The sequence below is a fragment of the Catharus ustulatus genome, chromosome 13 (genome assembly GCF_009819885.2).
Source record: "Catharus ustulatus isolate bCatUst1 chromosome 13, bCatUst1.pri.v2, whole genome shotgun sequence".
Taxonomy (NCBI): domain Eukaryota; kingdom Metazoa; phylum Chordata; class Aves; order Passeriformes; family Turdidae; genus Catharus; species Catharus ustulatus.
The window spans coordinates 2,900,668-2,920,950 of NC_046233.1; the positions used below are offsets into that span (position 1 = coordinate 2,900,668).

The 20,283-nt window shown below is 45.7% G+C and overlaps 1 protein-coding gene across 2 annotated transcripts in view; it reads left to right on the forward strand.

The window, feature by feature from the left end:
• The first annotated feature begins 465 nt into the window (after nucleotides 1–465).
• The window catches only part of LOC117002486 (contactin-3-like), a 99,378-nt gene continuing 79,560 nt past the window's right edge, over nucleotides 466–20,283 (forward strand). The window contains exons 1-2 of one of the 2 annotated variants that reach the window (XM_033071649.1): nucleotides 467–578; nucleotides 14,055–14,174. The gene's annotated coding sequence lies outside the window, so the exon portion shown is untranslated. Of the gene's footprint in view, nucleotides 579–14,054; nucleotides 14,175–20,283 lie in introns of both variants that reach the window. The other variant, XM_033071648.2, reaches the window with a different exon arrangement.

Consider the following 20,283-nt stretch of genomic DNA (forward strand, 5'->3'; position numbering starts at 1 on the left):
GAGCTGGGCAGGGCTGGGCAGGGCTGGGCAGGGCTGTACCGGGCTGGGCAGGGCTGGGCAGGGCTGTACCGAGCTGGGCAGGGCTGGGCAGGGCTGGGCAGGGCTGGGCAGGGCTGGGCAGGGCTGGGCAGGGCTGGGCAGGGTTGGGGGCGAGGGGCTGGACCGGGCTGGGCAGGGCTGGGCAGGGCTGGGCAGGGCTGTACCGGGCTGTACCGGGCTGGGCAGGGCTGGGCAGGGCTGGGAGGGCTGGACAGGGCTGGGCAGGGCTGTACCGAGCTGGGCAGGGCTGGGCAGGGCTGTACCGAGCTGGGCAGGTCTGGGCAGGGCTGGGCCGGGCTGTACCGGGCTGGGCAGGGCTGGGCAGGGCTGTACCGAGCTGGGCAGGTCTGGACCGGGCTGGGAGGGCTGTACAGCCCCGGAGCCGTGAGGAGCGGTGGGCGGGAGATCGCGCCGAGCCCGCCCCGCCGCCGGGAGCGCGGCCAGCGCCGCTCCAGAAGAGGCGCCGGGAGCCGCAGGATTACAGCGCCGGCTCCGCGGGGATCGGCAGCGCTGCGGCGGCTGGGGAGGCTCGGCTGCAGGTGGGCAACTTCGGGCAACAAAGTTGGGCAGCGGCTGAGAGGAGAGCGCCGAGCCCCCCGCATCCCTCGGGGGATGGAGCGGGGCAGCCGGGCTGGGGAGCGGGGATGCAGAGGATGGAACCGGGCTGGGGGGACACGGAGGATGGAGCCGGGCTGTGGGGACACGGAGGATGGAGCCGGGCTGTGGGGACACGGAGGATGGAGCCGGGCTGTAGGGACAGGGAGGATGGAGCGGGGCTGGGGGGACACGGAGGATGGAGCGGGGCTGGGGCAGCGGGAGGGTCCGTGCCGGGTTCGGGGATGCAACGCTGCTCCGTGTCGCTGCCCGCCTGGGTGATGCTCGCTGGTGGCATGTGCCAGGCTCCTCTCCTGCCTGCAGGAGCTGCTGTGCCCCCATTCCCCCTGTCCGGGAGCCCGGGGCTCCCCCGAGCGCTGGGGATGCGGTGCCGGAGCTGCTGCGGTCGGAGCGTTCACACGGGGTTCGGGCTTTTTACCCCCCAGAATTGCTCTGAGTCCGGAGTTGCTCATGTTGCAAAGCTGGGCAGCTCTGGCTTTGATTTTAATGAGCTGCTGATGGTGTGAAATGCGAGAGGGCACGTTCGGAGCTCGCCCCAGCTCCGGTGGCGATCCGGAGTGTTGGTTATTCAACCTCGCCAGCGAACGCTCCTGGAAAAGCTTTTCCCTTCTCCTCTCGAATGAGAATTTGGCTCTTTCCGCACGTCCCCCGGCTTTGCCCGAGTCCTGGCGATCGCGGAACTTTGCCGTGAGCCCGGACAGAGCAGGGCGAGCTGGCCACCAAGTGCCGGCGGTGGCTCGGTGCTCGGCACAGCCCGGCTCGGCACAGCCCGGCTCGGCACAGCCCGGCTCGGCTCAGCCCGGCTCGGCACAGCCCAGCTCGGCACAGCCCGGCTCGGCACAGCCCTGCTCGGCACAGCCCTGCTCGGCACAGCCCGGCTCGGCACAGCCCGGCTCGGCACAGCCCTGCTCTGCACGGCCCGGCTCAGCACAGCCCGGCTCGGCACTGCCCGGCTCCGCTCCCTGCAGCAGCCTCAGCCGCTCTGCTGCTCCTTCTCGAACCCTCCTCTCCTGCAACTTCATGGCTCATACCGTGGGTGCGAGCTGCCGGTGTCCCCAGCACGGGGATTTGCCAATTCAGTGGCTGTGATGAACCCAAATCCATCGTTTTGTCGGGGAGGGAGATCAGCGCGTTCCTCCTGATGGGGATCGTTCCAGCAATAGCCTTGGGTGCGAACTGGGTGCTCAGGATAACCTTAGTGGTGCCATTGACACACGCACAGAATCAATACTGATGTATCAATACTGAGAGCTGTCCTCATCCTGCGTGTGTTACACGAGGGGAAAGAATCTCAGTGTTTTTATTGCGAGTGCAAAAATCAAAACCGAGACCTTAAGAAGGACAAGAAACTCTCCAAAGTATTCACTGCTCTGTTTTGCAAGAGAAACTTGAATTCTAGTTTCAGCTGCATGCCAGGCTTGCTCAGTGATGCATTTTTTAAATGTTAAATGGGAAATTATGAACAAAATACTGAAATCAGGAGTGGAAATCACTGAACTTGTAAGCACTGAAAGTGTGTTACTACCCCATGTGGAATTGTTCCAGAAAGTTGTTTATTATGCAAGAGACTTCCCATAGTAATCTGGCAGATGTATTTCTGAAAGCGTTTAGGGGAATGATTGGTGGAGGTGTTTAACTCTTGCCAAAATGCTGCTGATTTGGTGTTGGGGCTGCAGCTCAAGGCACAGAGCGCTGAGAGCTCTGTCCTGCCTCACTCTTCCCTGCTCCTCAGCATCCCTGAGCATCTCTGAGCGTCCCTGAGCATCCCTGAGCATCCCTGAGCATCCCTGAGCATCCCTCAGCATCCCTGAGCATCCCTGAGCATCCCTGAGCATCCCTCAGCATCCCTCAGCATCTCTCAGTGTCCCTGAGCATCCCTGAGCATCCCTGAGCATCCCTGAGCATCCCTCAGCATCCCTGAGCATCCCTGAGCATCCCTGAGCGTCCCTGAGCATCCCTGAGCATCCCTCAGCATCCCTCAGCATCCCTGAGCATCCCTGAGCATCCCTGAGCATCCCTCAGTTTCCCTCAGCATCCCTCAGCATCCCTGAGCATCCTTCAACATCCCTGAGCATCCCTGAGTGTCCCTGAGCATCCCTCACCGTCCCTCAGCGTCCCTCAGCATCCCTCAGCATCCCTCAGCATCCCTCAGTGTCCCTCAGCATCCCTCAGCTTCCCTCAGCATCCCTGAGCATCCTTCAACATCCCTGAGCATCCTTCAACATCCCTGAGCATCCCTCAACGTCCCTCAGCATCCCTCAGTGTCCCTGAGCATCCCTCAGTGTCCCTCACCGTCCCTTAGTGTCCCTGAGCATCCCTCAGCATCCCTGGTACTCTTGCATCTCTGCTAGCCTTGCCCTGCACTGCCGGGGAGGGATGAGCTGCAGGTTTGGAGCTGGAAGCAGTGATGTTTTCTGGGAATAAAGCAGTGGGAGGTGCTGCTCAGAGCACAGGATCTGTGAGCTGCCAGTGCCAGTGGCTGTGGGGTTTTTCCAGAGTGGGTTTTGGGGTTGGACCTCAGTGAACAGAACAGGTAGGGGCTGTCTAGCTGATGTGAAGCTTGTTTTTTTCTGTGTTAAGGAAGTTAAATCACTGGATTTTTGGGGGATTTGGAGCTGCTGTGGGGTGGTGACAAGCTCCTGTAGCTCTGTCACTCACTCAGCTCCAGTGCTAAGTTGGGATCTGGTCCAGAAATCCGAGCGTGCATCCAGCTGCACACCCTGCAGATCCTGGAGCTGGGTGTGATACATGGACCCACCTAAACAACTTGTTCTTTAAATTCCTAAAGATCACGTCACTGTAGCTAGGGAGCAATGCCATATTTCCCTGTCACTATCCTGTAATGCTTCTCTTGGAGTTTCCACCCACAAACAAATGTTTCCAACCACTTGTGCAGGGGCGGTGGTTTTGTTGTTTGTTTTTCCTGAGCTAGCCTCACTGTCTTTGATGTTGTTTATGTTTATGTTCTTGTGGTGTTTCTTGTGGGAATTTTCCCATTGAAATACCACAAGAACATCTTAATGTTGTTGTGATACAGCAATGGGAGATTTCTGCAAATAGATTCAATCTTTTTACTGTTCTTCCTGGAAGAGGCTGAGTCTTACAAGTGACATAAGCCAGTGGTTTTATATGTGTGGAAGTGATTGTCAGGATTTACCCTGATACCAGAAGACACAGATTAACTGCAGTCTGCAAACAGGATTTTTTGTGTATTCACAGTGGTGTGAGCAGTGTCTGAGGAGGCAGCAAGCCTGCAGGGACAGGGAACTTATTAGTGATGAGGAATGACTGGGGCTGCATGTGAGCATCCCTCCTGACTTTGAGCTTGAGAAATAATTACAAGCCTGGTCTTGGTTTGCTAGAAAATCGAGGAAAATAGGAAGTTTTTTCATCTGTAAAGTAATTTTTTATCCTTCTTGGAGCTAGGTCTGACTTGTGCTGTCAGATCCATAACCTCCCAGTTCATGGTGGGAAACCAGGGGGCAGTGGCTGAGAGTGCCGTGGGATGCATGCACACCCTGAGCACTACTGGAGACACAAGTGGTGAGAAATGACTTTTTCCAGGGACTTGTGTGATGCAAGCATTGCTTTAGCTCCTGTTGTGCATGGGTGATGTCAAGATGGATTAAATGGCAGGATACTCTGAAATTAACTTTTGTCTGAAGGAGCTTAGGAACTTAATGTTTGGTTTTTCAGAACTGAATGTGCCACAACGACTGGTTCTAGAAATGGACTTGCCTTGGTGCTCTGTTGCTGCTGTCCTTAAAATATATCTGCAGTGACAGCAATTCTTTTTTCAGCTATTTTCATTTGTTTGTTTTGCTTTGCAGCTCTACAGCTGAAATTTCCTTCTCAGCCAAACCAGGGATAGTTCAGTCAGTGATTGTCCCATTGAAAAACAACTGGAAAGCAGAAAAAGGAAACTGGAAGAGCTGTAGTTCCCTCCTGTGCCAACATCTCCACCTTTGATTCAGTGAAGCTGTTTAGAATTGTAGCCCAAACTTTCCTGGTTCAGAGCTCAAAAAGCCACACAGTTCTTTTGCCCACTGAGACAGATGAAAACCAGGTCAGAGTTGCTGTATCCAGGAGAGCACTGTTGGGGTAACAAAAGTGGGAAAAAAACCTTTGAGCTTTGACTACAGTCAGCTGAAATTTACTGTATATAGATTAATTTTTTTTTAGTGTGCTGTCTAATACAAAGAAAAGACTTAATACAGAGTGAGGGGAAGTGGCAGGAGTTCACATATCTTATGGATTCTCAGTCTTCTTGATGGAGTGAAGAGTGAAGGCGATGGGCAGCTGATGAAATAAAGGAGTTGGTATTTTATTAAAGTAAAACTCTCTGTGTCGAAATTTGGTCTGAGAAAATGCCAATTAAAGTTCAAGTCATTAGTGTTTATAGCATTGGCTTTATTTTGAAAGAGTTAGTTTTATACCCCTGAAGTTTAACTTTTTACATTTAATAGAGTATAATAATAATCCTTAAAATAAGTAAAACTTTTATTTGGCATAGCTGATGTGGGAATTTTTCCCAAATTGCAACATCCAGGTATTTCCTATTGAAAAATATATCTGTTAATGAATGTAAAGAATAATTAATTAACTAGAAAAGGTGTTGCACTTCCAGCTGGGGGAAGCAGCAGTGGGAGCTACTGAAGTTGTGCTCAGCCCTGGACAATCCCAGCTGCAGCTCATGCTCTTCTGGAGAAGCTCATTTAATGGGAACAGCCAGGATTGAAACCTGGACATGTATTTCAGTGTTTTCTTAATCCTGATTGCACACAGGAGGAGCTTTATCTGCATTTGACTGAATGATGAAGTGTTTAAAATCCAGACTGGAGAGCAGCCAGGGTGGGGGGCTCCCAGAAAATGAGATGTGGGCTGTAGGCTTTGGAGTGAGTGGTAATAGGCAGAGAAAATCAGGGAAGACCAGACTTGTCTGGGAGGTTCTTTTTGCCAGGCCAGTTCTTGGTTGCTGGAAAATACAAATAATGCATTTCTGAGCTGCAGCTTGAGGGGGAAGCACTGACTGTCATGGCAAGGAGTGAATAGGTGTGAGCAGGAAGGAGCTGGAAAGAAATCTTTGTGCAAGTGAAATTTGACTTATCAGACAGTGCCACCAATCTCCCTGAGACCCTGGGGAGCCTTGTGCTCCCTGAAATGCAGAATTGCAGCAGCTGGGGACAGAGCAGGGCTGTGGCAGGAGCTGTCTCTGCTTTCCTGATCCCAGTTTATTTGCAGAATGAACCCAGAATGGCTGCACTGCTCCTGCTCTTACAGATCAGTCCCTCCACGCAGGGTTTAAATGAAGAAAAGTAAATAAAGCAGTTTTTAAGCCTAGTAATCACTTGTGTAGTGCACAAAGGGAGCTGTGGAGTCCAGAGCTGTTCTGAGTTAGGGCTGATGGACACAGCACTGCAAGGGGCACCAGGTCTGGGCAGGTCTCCCACCTATTCCTATAGATCTATTCCTATAGATCTGTTCCTATAGATCTATTCCTGTGTCCTGTTGCTTTGGTGTTGAGATATATGGCTGAGGAAAGACCTGCTTGTACATTCAATTTTAACAAAGAAGTGAGAACTCTTGAATTTCACTGTAGCTCTGAAACAGTGGTTTGAGCCTCTTTAAAAATTCATGGTAATATCCAGATTCCTTTCCCACCAACATTGTAAGGAGTAATGAGCTACCCTGGTATTAACTATTCTAAAAACGCTCCTCTCACTATTCCTCTTTTTTGTGACTGAGTCTAAAAAAAAAAAAAAATCCTACTGCTTTTCTAGCACTGCTGGAATCACAGTGCCATGTTCCTGATGTGGGAAGCATATTTCACTTCAATAGGCCTTGACAATTCTGAAGAGTATTACTGCTCAACACGTTCAGGCCTTTTGTGAAATGTAAAATATAATAAATTACAGCTGTTTGTGGCTGTAAACCTCTCATTGGAGTAAACTGGTGGGGAAAATCAACTGGTTTTGCACAGTCTGGCTTAATGTGAAGCATGTCCAGCATCCCTTCAGCTTGTGCTGAGGTCAGGACAGTAATTTCCAGCGTACTGCAGTGCTTGACTACATAAGGAGCAATTCCTGTCTAATCCAATCCAGGGTGGATCAGTAAATGATAAATTCTGTTTAGCTTGCAAGCATACAGATTTTCATAGTTCATTTGCAGAAGGATCACGCATCTCTGCATTGGAAGACATTCCATTTGTTGAAGTTGGCACCTCAGCATTCCTGGTAGGATGTGCAAGATGAAGAACACTGTTCTAATGACTTATTACTGGAGGGTTTTATAGGGAGAAACCAGCAAATCCTAGCTGGTGCAGAAACTACTGTTTATTTCCCTGGGTAGTGCAAAATATTTTGATTTTATCCTGCCTTCTTAAAGCTCAGGGCAGTCACCTGGATGTGTCTGTCCCACCTGTCCATCTGTCCTGCTGCTGGAGGATAGTTGGTATCTAAACCCATGAAAACAGGCTCTGGTTTTTGCCAGACTGGGGGAAATAACTGCTCCAGCATCTGACAAAAATCAAGTAATAGCCCTTGGTGTGGTCCTGGGTGGTGGAGTTTTCACATCATGGCTGAAATATCAGCATTCCTGTGATGGCTTTTTCTTTGTCTAATAGGAAATTTTTGGTGCCTGCTGCTGTGAGTGTGGTGCAGGTTGTTGTGTGGGCAAAGCAGAGTGGGAGGAGAGCTCTCTGCAGCACCCTGGGTTATTTATTTAACATCTCAGCCCAGTGTGTTGGTGGAGGTTGTAAACGACAATAAAAAGAAAAGGCTGTATATGCATGTTTGCTTTGCCTGGGTAATTTATAAAGCAGGGTATAATTGGGAACATTTCTGCCAGGTCACTGCACCACCAGCACCTCTTTACCTCTGAAGTTTGTGTGCTCCAGGAGCAGCTGCTGGACAATTAAATAATAACAGTGACCCTTTTTTCACTTTTTAAAAACAAATTCTCTAGAGAAACAGGATGAAGAAGCATTAGCATCTACTCTGACACAGGTGCTTTCCTTTCCTCTGTTAAGATCAGTAGAGGACCCCAGGTTTCTGTGGTTTGTAGTCCCTCAACTGCATCAGTTGAACATTTAAATTCCTGTTTTTAGCAGTGTGCACCTCCTTTGGATGAAGATTTGTTGATGCTGCAGAGCTGTTACATTTGTGTGTGTGTCAGTGGTGTATGAAAAGCTGTATCTGTTTGCACACTGAGCTTTCCACCCCACAGAAAACATCTGGTTGTTTCAGATTCAAGATCTCCTCATTGCTCCTAAAAGAAGGAAGATGTACCTCGATTTACCTACCCTAATGTCTTCCTGCTGAAAGTGCTAGAAGTTGGCTGGCTAAATTCGTGCTGAAAACTTCAGTTTTGTGTGTTGGAGTCGAATTCCAGTTTACCTGGACCTGTCTCAGCCCAGGGCTGCATTCACAGCCCCCAGGAGCTCTGTGCCATCACTGCCTGCCTGCAGGGGAAATGCACTTAAATGGGTTTTTATCCTTCCAGAACAAGATGAGGAGCAGCATCTGTTCATGTGTAACCTTTTCCCATTCTTGGGCATGGACTTACTTTTCTACTCTTGACTAAGCAAGAGTTAGTTTTCATGCTAGAAGGAGCTAAATTAATGTAAACCTGAGTTATTTTCCTCTTCCCACCCGTTTTTGAGGGGCTGCATTCTCACACATCACTGTTCCACTGTGCCACATCTTTCCTGGTTTAAAAATCCTGTTGAAATTACAGTGGAAAAAGCAGTGAAGCCTTGCAGAGGGCTGGCAAACTGTTTGTGGAATCAGATGCAGTTCTTGAAGTGGTTGCATGCACATGGTCGTTTTCCTTTGGGTTGTGGAGCCTAATCTGTTTATAGATCTTGCAGTTTTTCAATTTCTCACTATAATTTTTGTAGCTATTTGATTTTGAATCTCACATTGACTATTTTTGCTGCTGTATTGCTGAAGAAAATAAAGATTGCTATGGCCCTGGCAAAGAGCAGTGTTGCTAATGCTTTAAGAGCTGTACTTTATAGTCTCCTGGAGCATCTCTTTTCCTCACTGAGCTGAAAATGTAAACACAAGAGGTGCTACATCTGACAGTGCTGTTCTTCAGTGACTGTTCAATGAAGAAGTAGAGTTCCATGCCCTCTTCTCCTGGAATAAGAGATTGTGGATTTTGCTTGGCACCTTTTCTTTCTGTAGCATGTTCTTCCCTGCCACAGAACTGTGGTTCACACACTAAAATTAAGAAGTTCCAGTATTTCATCAGGTGCTTTTGGAGACTGGAAAGTTGTTCTGCAGATCTGTCCTTCCAGAACAGCAGAAATAAGTTGGACCCTGATGGGGAAATGCCCCATCCTCTTCAGCAGCACAGCCCTGGGAGCTGCTGTGGTGTTTGCTGAGCCCTGACCTGCAGTGTGACACCACTGCAGGTGGTGAGGAGGCATTTGGTGCCTCTCCAGAAGGCACTGAGGTGAAAGAAAGAACTTCTCCAAGCTTTTTCCACGCTTTCTTCAACAGCTGCCAAGAGGACTGGAGTGTCTGTTTGTTATTCATTCAGCTCCTTGGATGGAGTTTAATCAAGCCTGTTCTAAGTCCTTGAGGCTTTGACCTTGTCCCTGTGCTGTCCCATAAATACCCTTGGCGAGGCCCATTGTGGGTTGATAGATTTATTCCCAGGTTTATTTTCAGATGAAAAATCTGAACAGCCCCCAGTAGGTGTGCCTGGTGACTGGAGTGGCTGCAGTGTTTATATTCCTTTCTAAAGCTCCTCTGTTTTCAAAAGTACCCCCAGAAAGCAACTTCTTCATAGTCAGGCTCCACTCAGAGATGTGAAATAATCTCTAGCTCACAAGCTGGGCTCACTGTGCCGTGCAAGGAGAGCAAACATTAACTCATCTGCTCTACTAAACTGTGACTGAGTTTCCTGGACAGACTTTTTTTTTTTTTTTTTTTTTTTTTTTTTTTTGGGGGAGGGTACTTGGGTTTTTTTGCTTCTTTCCTTGGCCAGAGAGCAGGATGACTCCTGAAGTGTCTGTCCCAAGTGTACCTGAACCTGAGCACTGTTTACCATCACTTGCTGCATGTTCTCCAGAGTTTAGAAAGTTGCATAAGCTCCTTATCTGGAGCTGAGCAGCTTAAGGAAGGTGCAAAGCTCCAGCACCTCGTGCTTCCTCCTGTTGGGCTCTTTTAGCACTGTTCTCTCCTCCTACAGACTCTGGACATCCTGATATCACAGATTTTGATATTACATCCTGATATCACAGATTTTTTGCATAGTTAACTGCTTGTGCCTCTGTGTCACCATGGAAGAACAGAAAGGTCCCACACCTTGTCATAGCTGTGGATGCAGAATGAAAACACAGCAGTAAAATGTGTGAAACACAGAAAACAGTGCTGAGGTTTGGGATTGAATCTGGAGTTTTCTGCAGTCTGTTCTCGTTGTGAGATGGACTCTTGATTACTTAATGGAGAATAGGCATCAGTTCTGATCTGGGTCATTGAATCCCTTTAATTCCTCACCTGGTACCTGCTGCCTTTTTGAGGACCTTGGGCATTGTCACAGTAGGTGTTTCCAGCCTGAAAAAAAAAATATATATATCTCAAACTTATAAATCCCTAATGACATAGACATACCTTCAGTGGCTAAGGGTGTTCTCTGTCCAGCAGAAAATAGTCCAGAGTGACATTTTTAAGAGAACCAGGCTTGGAATTTTTATTTGGAGCGTACAACAACACCCTGAACATAAAAATGCCATTTTTTTGTTCCCTGCAGTCAACCTAGCAAAACAAGCAGAATAAAAAAAAAATCTCCTCTGTCCTGATACTCCTTTACAATATTGTAACAAAGGCCATCTTCTCCCAGCCCTTGGCTCCCTGCAGCAGGGAGACAGGAATCAGCAGTTCCTCCACATTTGTATTTTCAGAAAAAATTTGAAGTGCATTATTCCCCAGAATAAGTGCTGCAGACAGTTAAGTGCCTGTAATTCTAATGCAAATTTCTTTTAATTCTAGATTGGTAAAGATGATCCACATTTTTCTTTTCCAGAAGGCTCAGCAGCTTGTCCAATGAGCCTAATTAAAGGTGGTAATGGACATTCCATTCTCAGATTGATTTATTCCTGTGCAGAGTGATTTGAACTGGTTAAATGGCACCTGTGAAAAGGGGTTGAGATAAGAGCAAGGATGGCAGCAGAGAGCTGGTGTGGTTTTCTTACTTTCACAAAAGAAATGTTAATGTTGCACTGATGGAAAACCCATTTACTCTTTCCTTTTGTAAAGTTTAACTAATAATGAATTTACAGAGAATCCCAGAATGGTTTGGGCTGGGACCTTAAGGGTTATTTCATCCCTGCCATGGCAGGGACTCCTTCCACCATCCCAGCCCCAGTGTCCAACCTGGCCCTGGGCACTTCCAGATGCAGCAAAGTGCAGTTCTGAGCACATTTATTTTTTATTTATCTGGTTCCTTGCAAACCTTCCTAAGGGATGCATTATTCTGATAAATTCACCAAGTTCTCTTTGCATTGTGTGGAGGGTTTCTAAAAAAAAATTTGGTTTTTTGTTTCACTGGGGTGTGTTTTAATACCTGAGACTTTTCTGATTAAAAGGGGCAGAAACAAAATCCCAGCAAGGCTTTATCATCAGCTGGAAAAGCTCTGTGATTGTCTTCTTCCTCTCCACGATGTCCAGTATATGGAGATCCAATTAATATTATAGGAAAGTGAAACAAGTCTTAAAAATCTCTTTTAATATTTGGCTTTGAAAAATCCTGCTTCTCTGATTCATTGTGGTCAGGTGAATTTAATGGTCTGCTTAGTCAAAAAGAAATGAAAAAAAACCTAAAGGCTCCAAAAGCCTTTGTAGAATTAAAATTCTTTTTTATGAGTTGAAACACACATTTCAGGCACAGCTTCAAGTACTCTTGTGCAGGGTTTTTCTTGTAGATGAGTTTATACTTTGTTCTTGCATTAATGGAATCACTCCAAGCCAGGCACAATGTGTTCTTCAAGGCTCTGATTTTCACCTTCACTCTCCTGTACACTGAAGGATGCAGAGGTGTCCCAAATATTTTAGCAGCTGCAGCCTCTTTCAGGCCATGTGAGAAAGATGTGACTGCTCAAATTCTATATTCAGCTTAGAACAATTTTTGAGGAGGATGAGAACCCATCCAATATATTGTGTTGACATGCACAAATAGCCATTCTTCTTTCCTCCTGATGATGGTAACTCCAGAGAAATGAAATGCAGAACATCTGGAGTTCTCTGGGAACATCTGGGAAGGGTTAAGGGATGCTACCTCTAGATCTGTGAGGTTTAGCAAGAACTATGAGGTAGGACACAGAAAAATGAAGTTTTAGTGGTGGATTGAATTTCTGTAGCTCATTTCTAATCTGTGTTTTTAAAGCACCTCTGGTGTCTTCTGGCCTCTCCTTCCTTCCATGGCTCAGAACACAGAGCTGCTGTTAAACCAATCAACAGTTCCCACTCTGAGCTTTAAATCAAGGTGCTAGTGGATCCTGCTAAAGGGAATAAAGCAGCTTTGTGTGCCTGTAGCCCACTGCAGAAGGGCTGAGCTCTCTGCTTCAGTGGGTTTATTGGTTTTTAAAGAATTATGAATTTAGTTTGAGGTCATTTCTGGCAAAGCACTTTCTCTTGGTCTGCAGTACACGATTCATGGTGAGAGCAACGCCAGGTGCATTCAGACATGAAGTGAACCTTGGAGATCTGGAGGAAAAAACAACATCTTCTCAGGCCTGGGGCTTGCTGCCTTCCTCTTAGACATGGTACAAGAGAACTGTCACTCTCTGAAGGAAGGTGATATTTGGTTAGTAAAGCTCCCAGAGTGACTTTGTACCCCAAACTCACTTTGGTGCCATAATTAACCTCACAACAGTATTACCATCACTATGAAGTGAAGCTCCTGAACCTCAAATGTAAATTTGTGCTTGTCTCTCCATCTCCTCCATGGGCTGTCTCTGCAGATTTATTTTCCTGCCAGGGCATTTTGTATCTTGGTACTTTCAATACTTTTCAGACCAATTAACCTCTCTCCCCATCTTCTTTTCCTTCCATGTTTTTCAGACCTTTGTCAGACAGAGATTCCCTAATTTGAATTTAGTTCCTAAGTCAAGAAATTGATTTTTTTAGTTCTTTAGATACTCTTAGGTTCATCACCACTGGATGTTATCTCAGTGTGGTTCTCTGCTCCTTCCAGTTTTGTTTGGGTTTTTGGTTTTGTTTTTTTTTTTGTTTGTTTGTTTGTTTGTTTTTAAACCAGAGCTATCAAACTTGCCTAGCTAAAACCAGTGAAGTCTTTATCACTTCTAACCTTGTACTGATATTTAAAGAGATCTTGTTAAGCAATTTAAATACTTGGTTGGGTTTTTTTTCCTCCCTGAAAGTGAGACCTCATTACATAGGAAAGATAAAAGAGGTGTTCCACAGTTGTTTGGCTAAACAATGTGGTTCTTTTTTGCTGCTTTTGGTGGATCATCCATATTTGTGTGCATTAATCTTGGGATGGGCTGTAACATTCATCTTTCAGTGTCAGTGGAAGAAAACTCAGTGGAATTTAAACTCTAATTTCTGCTTTTTCCAAATTATGGTCTTTAGGCTGAGGCTCATTTTCCTGAAGACACAAGGACCAAAGATACCCAAATAATAATAACTATAATATCTAGATTGTACAAAAGTGAGGTGAACTTTTCTTGCTATCACAGGGGTCTGGGTACTGGTCTCCTCTAGCAGTGAGTTAATGAAGCAAATGTGTATCTAAACTAATGCTGGGATTAAGTGGATTAATGCAAGGGAGCAGGGATGTGGGCAGCAAAACCCAGAGAAAGTAAGGAGTGGGAGGAGGTGGTGAAGTGTTTGTTAAAATGAAAATAATAGTTGAAAATAATAGTTGAAAATAACATCTTCTATGTTATCAATAATAACCATAAAATGGGTTGATTCTCTTGCTCCCCTGTCATGTGCACACAAATCAGCCAAACTCATCCCCAGAACATCTCTAATGATTTTCTCATGGTCTCCTGTGGGTTTTGTTCTGCCTCCTGGTTGGCTGTTTTTTCCTCTCACAATCTCATTTTTTGATTAATATCTGTGCTACTGGTTTGAAATGTGGCTGAAATGCAGTATTCAAGTTCTCAGGCAATGTCTCATAGTTTCCTTTGTGAAAAAGAAAAGAAACTTTTTCAGAAAAAAAATATTTGAGCATTTTATTCCTATTCATAAGAGAGGAAACTCTCTCAGACTGAAGAACTTTTCAAGTGAAACTTCATAGACATCAATGCAGATTAAGCTGCCTTGGTCTCAAGTAAGAAGTAGAAGGGGGAAAAAAAAAATTGCTGAAATGGGTTCAGCTCTAAGCATTCAGCTGTGACTTTGAGCTTTTCTTTCCTTTCACATCAGTGCTCTATGCTGCTGGGGATTATTTTCCTGCATGTGACTTGGAGGGAGATAATCACAGACAGGATGGATTAAGGGTACCTGTGGCCATATCTCCCAAAGCTCAGTTCCTTGCTGAAATTGGTGAGTATTTCTATCAAGCTCCTCCATTCCCATATATATATATGTTTGAAAAGAAGAAGAAAAACCTGGCAAAGCTGTATAATGAATAAAAATGTCACATTTTTTCCTTTATTCCTCTTGTTTGCTTCCCTGCTTGAAGCATCTTTCCCATTTGTCTCTCTTGTTTTATTACTTCTTGGGAATTAATTGTTCTTTTGTGGTTAAACAGAGATAAAACATCTCCTTACCTATTGCATGTTGGGCTGTAAACAAATATGATGCTGGAGCATCAATTTTATGTCAGCTTTGGTCTGGGGGTTTCACTGATGTTGGTCAGGAAGTAATATAATAATAAAACATCAAATTCACACTGTGTGTAAGACCCATTTGGAGGACAATCATCTGCCTTTGTGTCATGTAATACATTTATTTGTTTGAGTTTTTGATGGATTAGACTCTCTAATGTTAAAAAACCCCAAATAAAACCAGCCCAGCCATCAGACATCTGCAGGGCAGTGGGGAAATGCTGTCCTGTCTTGCTCCCAGTAAATTGGCCAGAAAAGTCTGCATTGAAATGCATTATTAAAGAGTTTAAAATCTGCAATCTTGGAGGTTTTTTCCATTGAAAAAGCCAAATTAAGGCCAGAGCTTTGTGCTGCCCCAGGGCTGTGGTGGCATCTGGGGGGGAAGAGGTGCAGGTTCTCATCCTCACATCTCTTAGGAATTCTTTTTAATTTCTGTTGGGACAAAGAAGTATCTGTACTGCTTTTTTGGGGGGAAATTCCTGGCTAATGCAGTGCACAGGTCATGTTTTAAGGTTGGATTGGATGTTTTAAAGATGTGGTGATGTATAGGGAGTTTCTTCCTGTATTGGGTTGGTCATAAGACAAAAATGCCATTTAAATGGAATAAATTTACTTACAGACATTTGGGCATTAATGAGATTTGGAAGGAGGAAAGAGAGGGTGAGAAGGAGGAGATTTTTCTGCCATTCTCTCTTTAGTATACATTATTAGACTGATACATAAATATATCAATATCTCTCTGTAAATACATGTGCACAGGTGTGTAGGCAGCAACACATTTTACTGTTTAACCTAAAAAGTCTCTGGAGTTTTTCAATCCCAGAGTGTCTGACTGTTTAATTTGTCAGCTCTAAAGGCATTCAGCACAGAATGATTTTTCTCATATATTGCAGTTTAAATTGTCAGTGTAAGGGGAGTTTAGTGGGTTGGAAATGTTGTTTGTGTCTGCTCTGATGGAGTTTGAGTCTCTCCTGTAGTGAGGCTGCAGTGCTCATTTTGATGAGGATTTTTGGGACTAAAAGCAACAACAGGGAGCCCTGAAAATCAAAGTAACTTCTTGGGAGAAGTTAAACACAGGGCCCTGCTGATGTAAATTTTGGTGCATTTGGATGTTGGGAGTATTTTTGAGTTGAGTTTTACATCCTTTTAAGTTGCAGAGTAATGTTGTCAGCACTTTTGAAGTGGAGTGTCTATGTCGCTGTTTTGTGGTGTTTAATGGGCTGTCTGTGGTTGGGTTTTGTCATTTCATTTTTAATTTGTTTTAAATCTTTGTGTTGGGAGGGAGTTGGGGACAGGCTTCAAGTTTGTGCTGGATTTTTTGTTCTATTTATTCAAGTGCTTGCTGGCCTGTTGTCACTTTGCTGCTTGGATGCCTCAGTTCAGGATCTGCTTAAATTTCACTTCCTGGGATTTGAAGCCCATCTCAGGCATAGCATCTTGTCCTATCCTGTGATTTTGAGTAGAGATATGAGAGAGAACAGCACATTCTGCTAAAAAAAATATAAATATTTGAGGTAGACGGTTTTACCGCGGGCTGTAGCATCATTGGAAATTCAGCAGGCTCTAAATTTTTGATGAAGAGGGAACTGCTGACAAATTGCTGCAGGTGACCCTTGGAGCCAGGGCAGCCAGCATGGATCAGCATTCCTGGGGATCTGCAGGACAAGGGTGTTAATTCTGGCCGGGACACCACGGATCAACTTTGTTCTGGGCAAGGAATATCAAAGTGGAATTATGTATGCAGTGGGAAGTGATGAGTTTTTATTGGGGCAACCGTGCAGGATGAAAGAGGCTTTTGAAGTTGTGATTTGGAGTGGATGGAGCTGAAGGTGCTTGGAGAGAAATACTGATAGTTGTGTCTCAGCAGAGACAGCTCTGCCTGTGTTGATAAAGGCTGTGAGGAGTGGATCATAAAAATATCCTGGGCTGGAAAGGGGGGTTGTGCCCCTCTCAGGTGAGACCCCACCTGCAGAGCTGCCCCAGCCCTGCCCAGCACAGGAGGAGCTGGAGCTGCTGCAGAGAGCCCAGAGGAGGCTCCAGGGTGAGCAGAGGATGGAGCAGCTCTGCTGGGAGGAAAGGCTGGCACAGCTGGCATTGTTCACCTGCACAGGAGAAGCTTTGGGCTGAGCTCAGGGTGGCCTGGAAAGGGACACAGGAAAGATGGAGAGAGAGAATTGAGAAGGGATGGAGGGACAGGACACAGGGAATGGCTTCAGACTGACAGAGAGTGGGTTTGGATGGGATTTTGGGCAGGAATTGTTCCCTGGCAGGGTGGGCAGGGCTGGCACAGGGTCCCAGAGCAGCTGTGGCTGCCCCTGGATCCCTGGAATGCCCAAGGCCAGGCTGGACATTGGGGCTGGAGCACCTGGGACAGTGGGAGGTGTCCCTGCCATGGCAGGGGTGGGAGATGTGATGATCTTTAAGGTCCCTTCCAACCCAAACCATCCTGATTCCAGTGGTCCCTTCTTTCCAGGGACTGAGAATTGACTCAGCAGCAGCATCTCCTCCATCCCAAGGCTCCCTGTGCTCATGGCAGTGAGTCCTGGCAGCCCTGGGGAGTTTGGGACACAAATCCAGACATAGAGTCACTCTTACGAAAATAACAATCAAGTCTCACCCTTTCCCCCCACTGCAGCTACACAAGCCAGAGTTCAGCCAACTTCATATTAATTTTTTTTTTTTTAACTCCAACAACTCTGCTTTATTTATCATAATTCACGAGCCCTACATTATTTTGAAATAATTTGTGACATGCTGTCATGTGGGTCCACAGAATTCCTGACCTCTGGAAACACCTGTCTTGGGACGCCTGGTTGGAGGTGGTGACCCATAAATGTTATCAAAAGGGTGTCTGGAATTGTAGGTCACAGGGGGAAAGCTTCAGGCATACAAATTGCACCAACAGGGGCCTGAAAATAACAGAGGAAATACATGGTTTGTGACAGGTCACTCTTTGGAGAATAAAAAAGAATTTTTCAAGTTGATTATTGGTTTAAAATATTGTTATTCCAAGAAAGGAGGAATTAATGGGCAGAGCACAGGTCATGTCATCAAGGGTGCATTGCAATTTTAACATTTTTGTTAGTCAGCATGGCTTTAAATGCAAAGTTTGTACTGTGATGGGTTGGGAAGGCATTTAATAATTACTGAAGTATAGAGAAATGTATCTGCACAGAGTAATAAGTGGAAATATTTAAAGTAGCAGCTGAAGCTGGCTTTTGGCAGTGAGTGGTGAATATGAATATCTACTTTTCAATTTTATTAACACTTGTACAGAATCTCAAACACTTCTTTGTGTTAAATATGCAAAATTCTGGGTTGCCACAGATAAAGGATTCTTCCCAAGACACTTGCAGCCTGAAAATATTTGTTTTTTAACATCCTTTCCACCTGTATGCTTGGGAAGTACAATTTTGGCACTGAGGGAAGGTTTTGCTTGGAGCCTGGGAGTGAGTTTGGTGTTAATCATGGCACACAAAGTCTGTGTGCAGATGAGATAAAGATTTCCACAGAAATTCAGTGTGTGGCCTTTCACTAAGTAATGCAGAAAAGGGCAATATAATTCTAATTTAATTTAATGGCTGCATTTCAAATTTGAAAAATTAATCTGCTCTGTCAGTGTAACACCTTCTCTGCACCAACACCAAAAATAGTTTGCAGGAACCACAAATGGCAGGAGATTTGGGTCACTGGGGTGGGAATTTATCTTCAGTGTATGTTGGGTGTTGAGTTGCTGTTGCTTCAGAGTTCCTAATTTCAAATTGTATCTCGTAACTGAGTAAATAGAAGAGTTTAAAGAGAGTCTGGTAAACATTTCCTGGTGAATTTTGGGAGGAATACAAATCTGGTTCTTCTGTGAAGGGTTCCCATTGGTGTCCCAGGATGGATTGAGCTGAGCTGTCTCCACAAGCACTGCAGAGTAAAAACCTGGCAGGGTGTGAAGAGCCTCTCAGTGGTTGATGCACGGAGGTGAAGGTCCTAAAACAGAACAGGATTCCTCAGGAATTCACAATAAATTTCATCCTTGATGACTCTTTGTGCAGCTGAGCTGCTGTGAGTGGGATGGGATCACCCTGTGCTAAAGGCTGAGCTGAGCTGAAGGCTCTGAGTGTTCCAGCTCTGGGGTGGCAGAACTGCAGGCAGGGGGCTCAGAAAGCCCTGCTGGGGTGTGCAGGGGCTGCACTGGCCTGAGAAAGGATATAAATGTTCTGTGACACTCAGTGAGGATGTGGGGACAGTGGCCATCATCACCACCATGGCTCAGAGGGAGAAGGAGGGACTCAGATTAGTTCAGGGGTGTTCTGCAGAGCAGAACCACTGAAACACTAATCTTAAAGAAATTAGGATTTTAGTTAAAAGTAAGAAGAAATTAGGCTTGAGATAGTTACCTGAAAATTAAATAATTGATTGCCTGTAATTTGTGTTTGCTCAGCTGTGCTTGCAATGGGAAAGGATGAAACTGGTAGGCAGGTCCAAAGAACACAAACAATTGCAACCAGAAACTCATTCTTTGCAAAACTGGAGCTGCCCCAAAAGCCATTTGTATTGTCATTGATAGAAAAGGTCAGGGTGAGGAAGACTCACCTTACTTCCTCCTTCTAAGACCCCTCCCCACAAAAACGAGCCCAGACTTAATTCAAGAAGCCAACCACGCTGCTTAATTGCCATTCCAGCTAATTACCATGGGAAGTGGGGATGGGAGGGGCTGGTATTATGAATATGGATTTGTTTGAACCTTTTGTCAATAAACAGACTCTGTGACCAGCTGTGATTGTGCAGTGTGTGTTAGAGGGTTACCTCACACTGCTGCCCAGCGCTGAATAAACATTCACTTTGGAACTTTAAATTGTTAGAGAGGCTTTTGTCCATCTCAGTTGAGTATCAGTGTTAGGCCAATACTCATATTTTGGCAAATCAGCACCTTTGTGAAACGTGTTCAGGGAATTCTGATCAGCTGCAGAGGATGGATGGGCTGGGGAGGCAGGGGACCGTGCCTCAGAGTCAATAAATGCAGCCAGACAGGAAAAGTTGTAATAAAACTCTCCACAGAACAGTTGCTGCTTCTTCTGTATTAAGCTGTTGTAAATTAATTTTGTATAAAATGATGCTTTTAACTAGGCCTCTGCTAATGACACGCTGGAGAGAGCTTTAATCCTGCTCAGTGCTCCGTAATGGAGAAGTTTGTGTGGAGTTTCTGGCTTGGTTTTTGTGAAGTTTCTGAAGTTTCTGGCTGTTTTTTGTGGAGTTTCTGGCTGGTTTTTGTGGAAGTTTTTGTGGAGTTGCTGGCTGGGTTTTGTGGAGTTGCTGGCTGGTTTGCATAGCATTGCTGGCTGGTTCGTGTGGAGTTTCTGGCTTGGTTTTTGTGGAAGTTTGTGTGGAGTTTCTGGCTGTTTTTTGTGGAGTTTCTGGCTGTTTTCGTGGAGTTTCTGGCTGTTTTTTGTGGAAGTTTGTGGAGTTTCTGGCTGGTTTTTTGTGGAGTTTCTGGCTGTTTTTGTGGAAGTTTGTGGAGTTTCTGTCTGGGTTCTGTGAAGTTTCTGGCTGGTTTTTGTGTAGTTTCTGGCTGGGTTCTGTGTAGTTTCTGGTTGTTTTTTGTGGCGTTTCTGGCTGGTTTTTGTGGATGTTTGTGAAGTTTCTGGCTGTTTTTGTGACGTTTCTGTCTGTTTTTGTGCCTGCAGTGGTCAATGCTGTCCCTGCCCTGCTGTCAGTGCCCTGCAGGGACAGGGCTGAGGAAGGGCCATGGGCACCTCCCAGGGGCTGCCTGGGCTGCAGCTTCCTATCGAGCCCTGCTGTCCCCAATGAGACCCCAAAGGAGCTGGAGCAATCCC